At 33.8% G+C, this 17401-nt stretch overlaps 1 protein-coding gene across 1 annotated transcript in view; it reads left to right on the top strand.

Annotated features, from left to right (window-relative positions):
- Positions 1-17401, top strand: part of LOC150097913 (TBCC domain-containing protein 1-like) — a 349586-nt gene that overhangs the window by 44494 nt on the left and 287691 nt on the right. The window lies entirely within an intron of this gene.

The following is a 17401-nucleotide window of genomic DNA, read 5'->3' as shown; positions in this document are numbered from 1 at the left end:
CAAGGAGCGATGAGAGCTTAGTCCACTTTTACCACAGTCTTGAAGATACTTCAGGTGCAAACTTTGTTTGCTTACACTTGGATAAAGGATTAAACTAAATTTATTAAAGTCTCCTGCCATCTACCTTACAGCTAAGTAATAATTCCTGAATGGTGGAAAACTTATCTTTACCGTATCCAGTGTGAACTTTAACTGGGGAAAGGACATTGTTTATATTCAGAAGAAACCACAACCATCTCTGTGGATGTGCTATATCAGTAATGTTTTTGCAGTAAGGCTGCACATGGAAGAACTAGATAAAGTTAAGTTCTGCTTAGAATATTTCCATCTCTTTCTCTCTCTTTTTAAATGTGACTCCCCCTTATGAATAGTTGTGAAGCCAGAATGTGAGCCTACTTAAACTGGGTATTGAAAATCATCTTCCACTTAAATATAATCACAAATGTCCATGTTATGGTGGGATTTAAACCCATAGCTTGTTTGTTGGAGACAGTTATTACATAAACCACTCAGCTAACTAACAATTCCATTGAATGTCTGTGAATTGTATGTTACTACCTCTAACATTTGTATCATTAACCTATTAATGAAACTCATTAAATTCCTGATATGTATCCTCAGGGGGAGGGGTTTACAGGATGTTATGATAGTACTACATGAAAAAAAAAGTTACACCATTACTAATTTCTGATAAACAGTTTTCCTCCAAACAAATCTGTTATCTGTCAAAACTTCAACATTATCAAATCTTATATTTCTGTCTTCTAAGGCAGCGCTTCCCAAACTGTGGGCCGCGACCCCCTTGGGGGCCGTAGGTTTTGTTGAGGGGGGCCGTGAAATAATGAAAACAAATTTAAAATGTTTTAAGACTAAGTAGATTTTTTTTTATTTTAAAAGAAATGTATTTAACTTTTATTATTTATTATTTCTTTTTTGTTATTTTTTATATTTTAATGGAAAAATTCGCACATTGGTGTTGGTTCACAAACTTTGCTTCCTGCATATTTCGGCGCTTAATGAATATTAGTAAATATTGTTTATTCATATGTTTCATTTCAAAGCAGTGGTTAATTGTATTTACTTCGAATGCTCTCCATGGAAGTCCAAATCTTCCTCTACCTTTCATCACGCGTTCGTAATCAGGGACTGTTGACATATCAATACTTGTTTTATATTATCACTGTCATCCAAGCTAGTTTTCTGTTACCAATAAAAGTTTTGTATATACTTCACACATGAAAAAAAGCTTAAACAAGTTCATGCGGGAGATAGTAACTCGCTTGCAGTGGTAAACAACACGCCCTCCCTAACAGCCACTATACTGCAGAGGCAATCAAAACAAGTACTTTTATTATGCCAGTGAATAAGGTATGAGGAGTCTGTGTAATATATTTCTCAACAAATAGTGCAATTAGAGACAACTGGGATAAAAACACTAATTAATGAATCACATGTCCCCTCATACAGAAACTGTGCTGTGTAGACTGAAACAAAACCATATGTTGCATGGGCAAACACATATCTAACTAAAAACTATTGTTATTAATTAGATGTGTGTGAGTTCGATTTCCCAAGGCAGCAATAAAATTCAACTGATCGTGTTAAAATTCGTAAAAGGGCTAAAACTAAGTGTGTGTGTGTGTATATGTATATATATATATATATATATATATATATATAATGAATGTTATGGCAGTTTCACATATGGAATTCGGTTGAAGAGAGTTAGCATTTCAACTCAATTGTCAGCTATGCTTTTATCTTTCTGTTGCGTGATCTTTTGTTAATACCGCACCAATCATATGCACGTTTTAATAACCTGCCTTTGCTGTCTGTTTTGTGTTAGGCTTAATTACCGTAAAGGGAGAAAAGTCACAAAAGAGAAAAATGTTCCTGGTTTGGGGATTCCCTTATTCAGGTAATATTCACTAATTTCATGTTATCAGTTTGTGGTGTGCCAGTATCGTTAAGTGGTGATATTATTTGATCTATTCTACGTTAAAAAATTTAACCCTGAGATGGATAAGTGGCTGATAAAAAATAAAAATAAAAAATCCCGCGAACAATCCGAAGAAGCAGAAACAGACCCAAAAAAAAAAAAAAGGACAGTATTTCATATTTTACCAGAACAGCCCGCATCGTCTTCAGAACCAAACGGTAAGATGTTAAAAATGTAATATATGCATTTGATTTTTGCAATATTCGCTGTGTATGTTTTGTATTGAATATAAATACAATAAATATTATATTAATAAATTTATTATTATAATATTTATAATATTAAATAATATATATTATTAAATAATATATATTATAATATTAAAAAAATATTATAATATATCTCTCTATTACGATTTTTTTTCGAGGGGGGCCGTGAAATATTTTAATTTTTGCAAAGGGAGTCTTGACATCCAGAAGTTTGGAAGCACTGTTCTAAGGCACTTTACACTATCTGCCTATATCTTAGGTCTTCCTCTGGGTCTTTTTCCTGCCAACCTGGCAAAAAACACTCGCTTTGCAAATCTTTCCTCTCCCATTTTGTTAATGCATTTCTGAATGCTAACTATGTTAAGATCAATTCTAATACCCTCATTTTTATTATGATACTGCCATTGATGCTATCTTTTCACTCCACTAATCTTTCTCAGAACTCTTATCTCCAGGATCAAGTGTTTTATTTTTTAATTCAGCTCTCAGATCCATAAGTTAAAATTGGTTTGAACACTGTCTCATATACAGGTAATTTTGTGTTTGACTAATGTCTTTCTTATTCCATATACATTTATTCAGCTGACTTCCTGCTATATCCACTTTACCAATTCTGTTGTCTGTTTCCATATTTAATGTGCCATCTTCAACGAAACTTGTGCCTAATTAGATGAAATGTTTCACTTGCTCTATAGGTTCACCATTCAGGATACAGTTGATGTTTTCAATGTTTCTGCCTATTTCATTGTCTTTATCTTTTTACTGCTGATTTTCATATCAAATTTATTACAACAGCTATTCAATTTAGTCAGTGAATCTTACACTGAATTTATTCAGAAATATAACATCTACATAAAGTAAAGAATTATGATTAACATTGCTAATTTTGATATCAGGTTTAATACTGCTTTCCTTCATAATGTAATCCATATAGATAATGAATAACAGTGGAGATTACATGCACCCTTGTCCCACACCTGATTTAACATCAAACCATCTTCCTGTACCACTTTCAATTCTAACTGCTGACTTAAAGCTTAAATAGAGACTATATATTGCCTGATATAATGTCCCATTTATACCGTATAGCTACAACGATTTGAAGAGCTTTTCTCTTAGCACTTTGTCATATGCCTTTTCCAGATCTATGAAAGTGTTATATATATTTTTTCAATACAAATCCAATGCATGTTCAATACAAATCCTTGTTATATCCCCAAGATTTCTCAGCAGTTTGTCTTAAAGTGAAAATCTGAACCTTACAACCTCTATTTGGCCTGAATCCAACTTGTTCTTCACCAAGCTTCCCTTCCACAATTTTTCTTATCTGTTTCTCAAGTTTACTTGCAGAAATCTTACCAGGAACATTGAGTAGGGAAATACCTCTGTAATTCTCGCATTCAGTTTTATTTTTCTTTTTATAGATGGGTACTATGTCACCTTGATCATGTCTGATTCCTTCTACTGTACTCTTTCCTCCTTCTAACAACCTCCAGTATATTTTGCAACCTTCGTGATATTTATTTTCTGTTCTTACCAAAGTCTTCCCATGACTTATTTAGATAGTTTTACACTGTGCTTCACTTTCTTACATTTTTATCTGTGTTCTCTAAGAGCTCGAGATGAATTACTTGCCAGGAACTTCTGATATGTTTTCCTTGACAGTTTCTTTAATCTCTTTAACTACTGTGACACCATGGAGTTGTGATTTTTATATCCTTACAGATGGCATCACCACATGCTTCTGGTTGAATCAGTCAATGCTTTCTTAAGGCTTTTCCACTGAATCTCCAAGGTTTGGTTCTTGTTTTAAAACTCTTTCTTTTGTCTTGAATGATGCTTGTATATTTGAATCTACAGTTCAACTCTGAAAGCTGCTCAACTTTGATATGATTTAACTTTCTTGCACACTCTTCTTTTCAATATGAAATTCAGTTTTATCCTGCTTAAAACTAAATAGTGGTCACTTCCTATTTCAAATCCTCTTGTTATACTCTGTGTCCTGAACTAGTTGGAAAACATTGCTATTAACTCTAACATAGTCAGTGAAACTTTTCTTATTTCTTGCATCTTCTCTCCATGTGATTTTGTAAACATTTTTATGTTAAAACATGGTGTGAGAACCAGTCATATCCTGAACAGAAATCCAGCAGGCACTTACCATTATTATTAACTTTATTCTTTTCTTCAAATTTTCACATGCCATTTCTATATGTATGGTAATCATTTTGTACTCTTCTGTTTTTAGATCTCCAACATGCGCCAACCTTTCCTTTTTCATTGTATCAGCTGCTTTCTCTAATGCCCAAAAAATTCTTCCATTTCTTCTTTAGTAGAGCCTTCTGTGATACTATAGACACAAATAAGTCTCATTGTCCAATTCTGCATTCTGATATTTTTCCACATCACTCTACTTGACATTGCCTGTTATTCAAAAGATTATCCTCATATTTTGTGTTGAATACTATAGTTGCTTCTGGAAATCCTCAGCATCCTTCTCCAACATTTTGGTGATTTTAGTTCTTCCATGCTAGTGGTTATTAGTACTGTGTCATTGGCATATCCAAGATTGTTTATTTTTCTTTCTCCAATTGAAATTTCACCCTTCCAACCATCCAGAGCTTTCCTTGTTATATGCTTTTCATCGATTTTAAATAGATCAGGGGAAAGGATGCAGCCTTGTCTCACTCCTTTTTCTATTCAGAGCCATTCCAACATATTTTTGTCAATTTTCACTGCTGTTGTGTTCTTCTTATAAAGTTGTTTTATTAAGTGCTCCAAGTGTTCTGGATTTCCCATTTTTCCTTAAGATTTTCCATAGCGTATCTCAGCTAAACAATCAAAAGCCTTTGTATAATCCACAAAGCACAGATTCATCCCTATGTACTTGTGTTGGACTTGTGTTTTTTCTGTTAGATGTTTCAAATTGGTCTCTAGTTCCTCAAAATTTTGCTTGTGTGTGAGATTAAGGAAATAGCTATATAGTTATTGTAATCACTGGTGCTCCCTTTTTTGTGGAGTGGCATAAATATAGATCTGGCCAGTTTTCAGGCCATTCAGGTATTTCCCAAATTTTGTGGCAAAGTTTATGCAAAATGTCAATTCCATTATATCCCAGACTCTTAAGAGTTCACTTGGTATTTCATCATAACCTGGAGCTTTTCAATTCTGGAGTTTTTTTCAGTGCCAACTCAATTTCTGCTTTTAAGATATATGGTTCTTTTTGTATATGCTTTCCTTTCAGTTCTTCAAATGAGAGAGAATTATTTTTATAAAGATCATCACAATAAATTTTCTATTTATTGGAATATCATTAGTTTCTGTTAGAAGTTTGTTATTGGCATCAACTATATTTAAAGTTTTTGGTCTGAAATTTCTATTAATGAGCTTAATCTTATTAAAGAGGTCTTTGATTTTTGTTAGCATGTTCTTCTATCTCTTCATACATTTTACTTTAAAAGTTTTCTTTGTCTTTTTTGCAGAATTTTTTGATAAGCTTACTTGTTTGAGTAGGTCTGTCCACTTATGTTGATAATCCTTTTGCCTTGAGTACCTGTTTTCAAATTCTGTTAATGTGCCATTAGATATCCATGGGCTGTTTGTTCTTTTTCTTTTGGGTAGAGTTTCATCATCAGATTCAACAGGAAACAACATTAAAAATTCACACTGGAGGAAATATATAAGTACAAAGAAAATCAGAATTCTTTCAAAAACAAGCCAGAATCCTTGGATAGCACAAAACATAATCCTAGATATACACAAAAAGGATATTCTATGGAAACAATTAAAGTGATATCCAAATAACGCAACTTTAAAAACCAAATATGTGATAACAAGGAATCATTTTACAATGCAAGAAATGCAAAAAGAAACTACTACAGAGACAAACTAACCTAACTAACCTCTGCACAAAATGACATGAAACAAACCTGGCATTTGATCAATGAGATGCTAGATTATGCTCCCAATATCACCACCTCTGAAACCGCAAAACACACCTTCAATAAAGATACCAAATCTTTCCAACAACTAGCAAATGACTTTAACCAATACTTTGTAGACACACCATCCAAGAAGAGAACGATCCCTCCAATCACAAAATGTTATCCTCCATTCACATTACAAGCAAAACAGACGTTATGGTTCCCAGCCTTAAGAGAAACTAGAACTTCTCTCTGTAATACATCAAACCAAACTGAACGAAGTCCCAGGAATTGACATCATCGTACCTAAGGATATTAAGCAACACATGAGTAGCTTAGTCTTGATGTTACTAAAATTAATAAATAAAATATTTAAAACCAGAGAAATACCTAGTATGTTAAAGACTGTCATAATCACATCTATATACAAACATGGAAAAAGAAATTTAATCATTAATTACAGACTCATTCTAACACTATCAATTATCAATCAAATTATGGAGCAGATTGTGCTAAGTAAACTCACAACATACACAGAGAACATTTATATTATCACTAAAACACAGTATAGTTTTCAGAAGAATAAGGGAACAGCATCTCTCGTGGAAGATTTTACAGATCCATAGTGACGTAATTAATACCATCTTAGATAAAAACAAAATTGTTATGGTAGCCTTTATTGACCTGACTAAAGCATTCAACAATCTCATACAGGAAACCTTATTAGAAAAGCTAAGACATGTTGGAATAGATGGGCCTCTACACATGTGATTTAGAAACTACCTTCAAAATAGAAAACAAATCGCACAGATCAGGTCAGTCCACAGTAGAAAACCACCAATAACCTGTGGAGTGCTACAGGGAGCTGTTCTCTCCCCAACTCTATTCAACAGCTATATTCACAATACTAACCAGTTACCTCTCAAAGGCAAGATCTTCAAATATGCAGATGATACAGCTATGGTATCCATCTATAATCATGTAAGCATAGTCCAAACAAACATGCAACATAAATCTACTCACTAACTGGCTCACGAAAAACTCCATACACCTAAACTCTGATAAAACAAAATTAATGATATTCAGAAATCAATTGAGTCAACCAATTGATTATATATATAACCATTTTACATTCACTCTCCAACATACAAAACCCACAGAACAGTAAAACCGCTATCATCACTCAAGTTGAAACAATATGATACCTTGGAATTTACCTTGATGCAGATATGAACTGGGATAGCCACATAAGCCATCTACAAAACAAACTCAGAACAATAACTAGCAAACTGTTCAGGTTAAAAGAGTTCCCATACACCTAAAAACACTAATATACAAAGCACTATGCCAAAATATAAGATATGCTATAACAACGTATCTGTTTTGTCCACACTATAAACTAAATAGATTAATATCATTACAGTACAAAACAATAAAGCTAATCTTTATGCAGCTACGTTAAATATTCATATTAGAAATTATGGACTTTACAACTGTGTTATAAATAACTTTTAATTTTCCGACGTTTCGATCTTCATATTAAGATCATCATCTGGAGCATATACAAATATATAGGACAAGCTGAGCTACATTACATACAGTAAGCTAGAGTCATTGTTTCTCTAGCTTACTGTATGTAATGTAACTTAGCTTGTCTTGTATATTTGTATATGCTCCAGATGATTATCTTAATATGAAGATCAAAACGTCGGAAAATTAAAAGTTATTTATAACACTGTTGTAAAGTCCATAATTTCTAATATGAATGCTGGTCACCGTGCAACACTAAAAGAAAGGATGCTAAAATATTATTTTGATGCCAACTACAGGACAGCCAGAAATGCATATAAGACTTCAGGCAACTAATTATATCACATATAATAATCACTGCAGAAAGACCATTTGGGTCTTTTACATCTCAGATATGCTAAACTACCTTTTGAATACAGGAACCTTACAAACTGAAGTAGCCTGAAAAGGGTCCTAAGGATATGCTATGAATGAGAAAATACCCACCTATATACTTTACAGTAAATGCAATATATTACTTCAGGCTTTCAGTTCAGTGATGTGTGCGTGTTTGTGTGAATTGTCATGTGTGCATGTTTGTGTGAATGAATTGCTTATCCTATAGCTATGATAAAAAATCAGATCTATCAAGTGTCAGTCTATTTCTAACACATCAATAAAAAAAATAAACAACTAACGGGTGTCATCCTCAGATACATTTAATAAAAAGTCTCGAATACAAGCTGACACATTACACCTCAACTCGGATCAACACAAAGAAAAAAAAACATAACTACAGCACTTAATGTATTAAAGCAAAAATTGTAAATATTTGTCATTTATTTTTATTGTACATACATGGGTCGTCTGAAAAGTTCTTGCCCTAACAATGAAAGAACATATTTTTATTTTTCAACATAATCTCCCTTAAGACTAATACATTTATTCCAGTGCCATTATCCCATCCCTGTGGTGGTTCTCAGTAAGATCTGCAAAATACCCCTCTACAGCTACAATCACCTCTTGATTCGAAGAAAAATGCTGAACAGTGAGGAAGAGATAGAAGTCAGAGGTAGCCAAATCTGGGGAATAGGGTGGATGTTCCAACAATTCATAGTGCAGGTCTTTTAATTTTCCCACTGCAAAAACACTTTTGTGGGCAGATGCATTGTCCTGGTGATAGATGATTTTTTCTTCTGCAAACCGGGTTTTTTCTCACGAATTTTTTCATCTAGTCTGGTTAAAAAATTGGAATAATATTCCCCAGTTATTGTTTTACCCTTTTCAAAATAATTAATAAACAAAATGCTTAGCATCCCAAAACACCGATGTCATGACCTTTCCTGCTGATGGAACCGACTTTGTCTTCTTTGGTGCCGAACAACTGGCTTCTGTCCACTGTTTTGATTGCTGTTTGGATTCTGGTGTGTAATGGTGAATCCAAGTCTCATCCATAGTAGTAAATCGACGCACAAAATAAGTTGTATTATTTGCCCATCTTGCGCAAAGCTTTTTTCATTTGCAGTTATTCATGCAAAACATATCCTACACCCTCTTTTGAAATGCCTATAGTTTCAGCAATTTCATGCACTTTGATCACCGGTCATCCAATGCCATATCATGCACTTGATCAATAATTTCTGGTGTTACACTTTTTGGACATTCTTCACGTGGAACATCTTTAAGTCTGGTACATCCATGTTTAAACTCAGCAGCCCATTTCTTAATTGTCGAAAACGATGGAGAAGAGTGGAGTGTCCATAAACTTTTATGAACTTTGAATGAATTTCTTTTGGTGTCCAACCTTCCTTTACAAAGAATTTTATAACTTCATGATATTCAGTTTTATCCATTTCAAGGGATACAGACAACACTTTTGCTTCAGACAGCTGTATAAAAAAATCTACTTGATAGAATGACTCGAAATTTCACATTGATGTATGTTTATGACAGATGTACCAACTTAGAAAAAAACTTGTTATAGTGTTGCCATCTATGGTCGAGGCCGAGAACTTTTCAGACCACCCTTGTGTACTGTAAGTGGTCTTATTCAACTGTAATTACCAACTACAATTACCATTATTAACCTCTCTCTCTCCATGCACACACACACATATATATACACACACATACGCTAGTTATTCATTATACAGAAAAATTGATATAAGCTTCATTGTTAATAACAATGAAGAACAATACGTGTTGTAAGTTTTAAATGCATAATATATAACTAAAAAAATATAAAAAATTTTATTGAAATCTAATGTAGAAAATGAACCATATATGCAGCACTTAATGCTGAACTTTGTAAAATTACATGTTGTCACTCGAGATAATTATTGTACATATGTAAATATTTTAGTGATCAATGTGAGGATCGAGGGATCTTGGATTTGATTATCTCATCAGAGGATGTTATTATAAATGAGGTGTCAAATTTCATTCTGGTTTGTGAGAGTGACCTTGAAGTGATTACCTGGGTGGTGGCCAGTTATACAAGGACTTCTGCGAGGAAATGATACCCTATGTCTGACAATATTTGAAGTTAAAAAAAATTGCCAAAACAGTGAAGGTTGTCTTATATATAAAAATCTGAACCTTTGAATTCAGCAACAGGGAAAACTGACAAGCAATCATCTAGCTCCTACGTTAATATACTTGTGCAGTGCTGTTATGTTAGACGCAGTATAGTCTGTATGTTATAATAAACTTTTGCCTCTCATTTTAGCCAGTGAGTCTGGTTCTCTGGCATTTTGTCATGTGCATTGCAAGAGGGGTCGACTTCAAAACTTTTAAAACTTTTTTAGTGAGATTACTATTTGTTTTTGTAATTTCAAGATGTCATAAGACTCCATCATGGCTCCAACCCCTACATGAAGGAAATAAAAAGCTGGATTTCACCTGAAAGTTGCATACCTCAAGGAGCACAACAATTGTGCTACTGCATGAGAAGATGGTAAGAGACTAGAGATTAGAGGAAGACATATTGAGGACTATCTGCAATGAGAAGGGACAGTACACTCATTTTCCAAATTTAGAGAATCAGGTAGCAGACATATTTCCAGAGCATTTATTAAGAAATAAAATTACGTTATAGCACTCAAGTGGACAAAAGAAGATCATTAGTATTGCAAACACTTCAAATTCATTGCTTTCATGGTATGATAAATTTATCGAGAACCACAGTTTAGTCTGAGGCATAAAACTAAAATAGCACAAAAATTACTAGCAGATCTTATCTGCAAAATTACTAATTTTTGTTGTTACATTATAGAGAAGCATAAGAAAAATAATTTTATTGTAAACAACAGTGGGAACATGGCCGAAACTCCAATGAACTGTGGAACAGTTGTAACAAAGGATGTACAAATAGTACTGGTGAAGACAACAGGACACATAAAAAAAAATAATAATAAATAAATTAATTAATTAAATAAACAAAAATAAAGATTTATTTAAATTAAGGGGATATTTAATCCCACATTGTTTCAAAGCCGAATAAGAAACTCTAAGATAGAAATCAAAGAATTTCATGCCGAATATAGCAAACTATAAAAGTTTGGCAAGTCCAAGCGTAAGCAAAACCTGGTAGTACAATACCAGGAAACTTGCAGTAAAGGTGGATAAAGCTACGATCACTGTTCTTAATATTAGCCCTAATGTAAAACACATCCCCTAGGAGATGTATGTTGTTTTTGCACACAAGCACTACTATAAAGATTTATAGTAGTGCTCATGTGTATGGCTGATAAAATGAAACTGTTACTGATGGTTGTGTTCAAGAGGTAGATGAAGAAGAAGCAAAAAATCAAGTTTACTACTGAGTTTGTGAACGAGAAAGGTTGGATGCAACTCCTCATCCAACTTCTCGATATTTGCCTGAACAAACCCTTCGAGGAATGTCTTTATGAATAATATAATGAATGAATGAATGAATGATTAACATTAAAAAATCCTATACAAAAGATGACATTAGGCATTGTCTTGATCTGGACATATTGTATGAATTTGTTATAAAGGCATGGAATGATATTAAAGAGGAAACAATCATTGATTATTTTAAAAAGTACAGTGTATCCATGCTGGATGGTGAGAGGATGAGAATGAAGTTGAAGTCATGGTTTCAGATTCAGAGCAAAGATTTTTTAATATCTGAAGTGAGGAACATTTTATTAAAATATACTAATAAAACTTACTGTAAACGGTTTTTAGGGTAATCGGTATTTTGCTTTTATATTTTTAAATAACATGTTAATATACTGATATATTAATATATTTTACATATAAATATTTGAATTTAATGTTTAAAATGTGTTCAATAGAGTAAGCTTGTTGTGTTTTTCATTTAAATCCTTATGAAGTTATAATTAGTAGTGTGATCACATGAATTACAATATATGAAACTAAAGACTCGAATCATCTGATATCATTATCATCATCCTCCCCCCCCTCCTATCTTGCTTATCCTTCCTAAAAATACTGTATACCTGATGAAAACATTAGTTTCTGTGATTTATCAGTTCTGTGAGAAGCTCTGGTATCGAGACCATATTTTAAGGTAAATAACAAGTTTAATAAAAGATAGTGGTGAGAGCAAGAACTGTCAATGAGTTCAAGGAGTGGTATGATAGTCTTTGTTTCCTTGGAAGGACCTCCCATGATGAGTCTTTTGACTCCATGGAGGCTTGAATAATAATAATAAACAATTATAACATTACAAGTTTCATAAGTCATTGGACTTGCATCGTCAGGGGTACTAGCAAAATGCTAGAAACAATTAATTACATGTATTAGATGTTATCAGAACTTTCCAATCAGGACATACCAATAAGTAACCAGAATAAAAATGTTAAATTCGTTAATATATGCGTGTTGGAACACTGCTAGTTGTTGCTGTCATGTTTTTGCCATCGTGCATGTCATGTCTTAGGTCCATAGCAGTTAAATTTTTAATGAAAGCAAACTGAACTTGATGTAAGATTAAGCACTGATTCTTGTTACATTGTGTGGGGATCTTTAGCATTTGTGAGGCATCCTTGAATATTCTTGTAAAACAATTATGATCAATATAAGGCATTTTTGTTTGTCGCCACACTACTTGATGGCCTATGGTAGTTGTGTAGGATGCTAAGTCTGATTTATGTTATGTTCATTTTTTTGACATCTTTTATGTATTCAGACATGCAGATCTTCCTCTGACCTTCCTGTCTGGCCTACATAGCAAATGTTAAAAGAGCAATGAATCTCTTAAATGCCTAGCTTTTTCATGGCATAATGTGAAGGTTTTGGTGGATGTAAGAATCTGGAGGTTTTATGCAAGGTTAAAAAATCTATTTTGATATTGTACTTGTAGCCACTTTGTTCTTGATGTAGAGTAGTGTTTGCATTCTTAAAATCTTGTTTAAGTGGAGCTGCAGGAGGTGTATTAAGAATTTTGTTGATCGTCATGGGTTCATTAACCATTGAGTGCAAGGTTCTGCCTCAGGTAGTGCAGTTCTTCAATCCTTTTAATTGACATACATGATATGTTGTGTTCTCTGTCTCATAATGTTTTAATCATGCCTATCTTTTGTAACAGATGATGGTATGAAGTGACATGTAAAATTCTTCCCATTGTGGTAGGTTTTATGTTTACTGAAAAGAATAATATTTTTTATCTTCATTTATTTCGACAAGGATATCAAGGAATGTAATTTTTTGTGATCTTCCAGTTCAAGAGTGAATTTTATATTGAGATGCAAGCTGTTCAGATAATCTTTGAAATTAATTAACTTATTCATTGTTCCTGACTAAATAACAAAATATCATCAATGCAATGTAACCAAATTGCTGGTGTTTTCTGATAGTTTTTGATTGCATTTGTTTCGAAATTTTCCATAAACAGGTTAGCTAAGGCTGGAGAAAGGGAGGAGGGGGAACCCATGGGAAGTCCTTCCCCCCCCCAATATTTTTCCTGAAATATGAAAAAAAGTGTTTTCCGTATGGTGTGTGAATAGTCTTACTGTGTCTGGTGGGAAAAGGTTTACAAGTAGATCCACTGTGTCATCCCTGGGTGCATTGATGAAAAGACTGACTACATCTAATCATAAATTGTGCCATAAAATCTGGGACTAATGGATGTTTCAATGATAAAGATTTTTTAAAATTCTTCTGGCCAATTAGGTAACTTTTTGATCAAATCATTAGTTTTATTATGTGTCATGTTGGGATCCTGGTCTTAAGATAAATAGGTATTGAAATCTTCTAATAGGCTGTTCATTTTTCTTACATATTCATTTGTATTCATAACCACTGTTCCATTTCCTTTGTCTGCCTTAACTATTACTGTGTTTTTATCTTGTCATAATTCTTTAAGAGCTGTTAACTCCCAATTTTGGTATGTTTCTGATTGGTAATTTAGTTTTTAGTAATAAGGCTGGAATTTGTATGCAGATGAGGTCTGCAGTCTCTTGGAAGATGTAATATTTAAGGGACACATTGCTAAAAGTTTGAGGACTTCACAACTGATTATGACCTTGATGCAGAGGACACCGATATGTAGAAGTAAGGAGATTATGGTCACATATGGACTGCTGTGCACAAATTTGGTCACCTGACTTGCAAAAGCAAGAAGAGTTATTGAAAAGGGTCTAGAGGAATGTTAAATATGAAGAAAGGTTGAGGAAATACCATTTGCAGTCCAGTAGATAAAGGAGTGAAGGATGTGATAGATACATATAAGTTGGTAAGTGGTTATTACCAGATTAATGTAGAAGAGAATTTTCATAGAATGGGATGAGAAGAAAAAAGAAGTCATTCCTGGAAGTTGTTTAAGAGTATGTGAACAGGAGAGTGGAAAGCAGATTTTTTGCATTGAGAGTGGTGAGTGATTGGAATGCATTGCCTGAGTGCAGCGAGTGTAGAGACAGTGAATGCATTTAATATAATAATATTAACAACAACAACAACTTAATTTTATCTTTGACATAGATGCAGTCATTTTTTTTTTCTTTCTGATTTCAGATGCAGTCATGACTATGGCCAGACTTGGTTAGCAAGATTATGTGGTATTGTGCATAATTTATGCCTGCTTTGTTATGCAAGTCTAATTTGTACGATAGTATTTGATAGGAAATTTTTAATTTTATAGTTATTTTATTCCAAGTTCTTTTGTAATATCAGAACAGAAGGTTATGTTATCATGTGACAGGTTCTGCATACACTGTTCATGTGGATCTCTTTTTCTTCTCTTCTTTCTCAGCCTTGGTCGGTCCACTGCTGGACAAAGGCCTTCCCCTTTTTTGATCACTTCTTTCTATCTTTGGTGGTCTTCTTCCACTTCTTGTCAAAGTTTCTAAGATCATCATTTCATCTAGTCATTGGCTTTCCTCTGTTTCTTCTTCCAGTTAGTATCCAGTTGTAATCTCCTTGGTCCAGCATCCTTCCTCTCTTCTCATTACATGGCCTGCCCACTTCCATTTTCTGGTCTTAATATGAGTTAGAATGTCATTTATCTTGGTTTGCTCTCTAATCCAAGAGTTTCTTATTTTATCTTTTAAAGAGATCCTTAGGATGTTTCTTTCAAATTTTTGCCCAAAATTTTGGCATTGGTAAATATGGCTCCTCTTTTTCCTTACTGTCATGGTAGTGGTGGTTGTGTGTGTTGGGGGGATTGGTCTAATCTTCCATGCTGATGCATATAGGAAGATGCCTTTTATACCTACTGCCAGGTTTTTTATCCTTGTTCTCTCTTCACCTGTTACCTTAGGCAGGGGTCCATGCTGGATACTGTCAGCTGGGCTGTCTGAGCCCAAGTCTGCAGATGTTCATAAACTGAACCAGCCATGTGGATCATGTGAATCTGTCTTTTTTTTTTTTTTTTTTTGTTAGAATTTAATTTATGTCAGATAAAATTTAAAAAAAATTTTTTATAATTGGATGATAGAAAAAAAAAAAGATTAATCTTAGTTATAAAATAAGATAAAATTATTTTGATAATTTCTACATCTCTTATGCTTACAGTGAGTAAGTTTGTCTAATATGAAAGCAGCAGGGGTTTTTCTTCTTGGAAACTTGGGTTTTCATCTTGTGAAATGGGAAAACTAGAACACAAAATTAACAATCTGGTCTCATAGCCGTAACTGCTTCATCCGTTATTCATAATTGTTTTAAACAGCCACGCCAAAACAATTTTATTGGTCCTTTAAAGAGCATTTTTTTTATTGAGCATTTCAGTGTATGAAAGATACCAATTAGTTAATGCAGTATGGTTTTTACAGAACAAGTTCAAATACTGAAAGTAATAATTATATTTAATGTTTCTAATACATACAAAATATGTAAAAAAATTAATGAATTAACCATTCAGTTAGAGCTTCCGTAATATATTTGGTGGCAATGATATACACTAGTTGTAAAGACTGTTAAGATTCATGTCTTGCTATGTGAAAAACATAAGGGTTTTGATCTAAAAGTCACAGATAACAAATGTTTTTGCATTCAGCATAACATGCAGACTGGCTAGAGATTATGCAGACAGTACATTGTCTCATAGCCTTAGTCATTTTGGCATCATTGAAAACAAGCAATGATCTATTCGGCTTTAACATTTCAATGTTATGTTACACTCTTGTAGTTGGTTTTACCTGGACCTTGGTGGGTGATACAAAGTCTGACACAGAAAAAACGAGACTGTGCTTGTACCTCTTTATTTAATAAATTGAGAAAATCAACTATGATCTCCTTCAAAATAGAACCCTTCTGAGTGGACACACACAGCTGCATACAATGCTTCCAATGTTCAAAGTAATTCTACAGATCATTTTCTGGAAGAGGTAGAAGTTGCAGGGAACCAGGTCTGGTGAATGGGCTGGGTGCTCAAGCATGGTGATGTTATGATTAGCTAAAAACTGCTTCACAGACAAAGCATTGTGGGCTGGTGCATTGTCCTTTTTCAAAATCTAACCATTTCTCCACAATTCTAGTCGTTTCCTTCTCACACGTTCACGGAATTTCGTCAACACGTCAAGGTAATACTGCTGATTTACCATCTGGCTGCTGGGAACACACTCTGCCATTACAATACCCTGGATATCAAAGAAAACAATCAACATGGCTTTGAACAATTCAATTGGTCTTGAAGATATTGCTGACTTCCACTGCATTGATTGTCGCTTGGTTTCTGGCTCATACATAAATATCCAAGTTTCATCACAAGTAATTACCGAATTCAACAAATCTGCTTCATAATTACCTAATGCACTGCAAAAGGTCCAAACACAGTTCCTTGCGACATTCTTTTTGTTCATCTGACATTTTTGGAACCATTTTTGCACAAACCTTTTTCATGTTCAATTCTTCCATTAAAATGCACAGAATACTTTCCCCTGTCCAAATGAACCTTATCATCTACAGCTCGAACACCCAACTTTCTGTCTTTTCGAATTGTATCTTGCACTTTTTAATGTTGTCATTGGTAACTGCTCTGTGTTGGGTGGCCTGGGCGATCATCTTTCATGCTTTCTCTGCCTTCCAAAACTCGTTTGTGCCATTCCAAAACACATGCACTCTTCACCATAAGCCTCAGTCAATAATCAAAGTTTTCATTGCAGATTTCTTCAGTTTCACAAGAAATTTGATGTTAACTCGCTGTTCACTCTTGAACTCCAACATTTTCTGACTTAGGGTAAGAAAGCATCAATATTTGAGCATGCATCCACTCGTACTGAGTAAAGCGATGGAGTCGAGCTTTGTCTCACAGTGACAGGTTAGAACATGCTCTA

This window comes from Typopeltis vanoorti, chromosome 16, assembly GCF_054136105.1.
Source record: "Typopeltis vanoorti isolate ZY-2024b chromosome 16, IOZ_Tvanoo_1.0, whole genome shotgun sequence".
Classification (NCBI taxonomy): Eukaryota; Metazoa; Arthropoda; class Arachnida; order Uropygi; family Thelyphonidae; genus Typopeltis; species Typopeltis vanoorti.
Note: the sequence above shows the minus strand (reverse complement) of the source record. Positions and strands in the feature narration are given on the sequence as shown.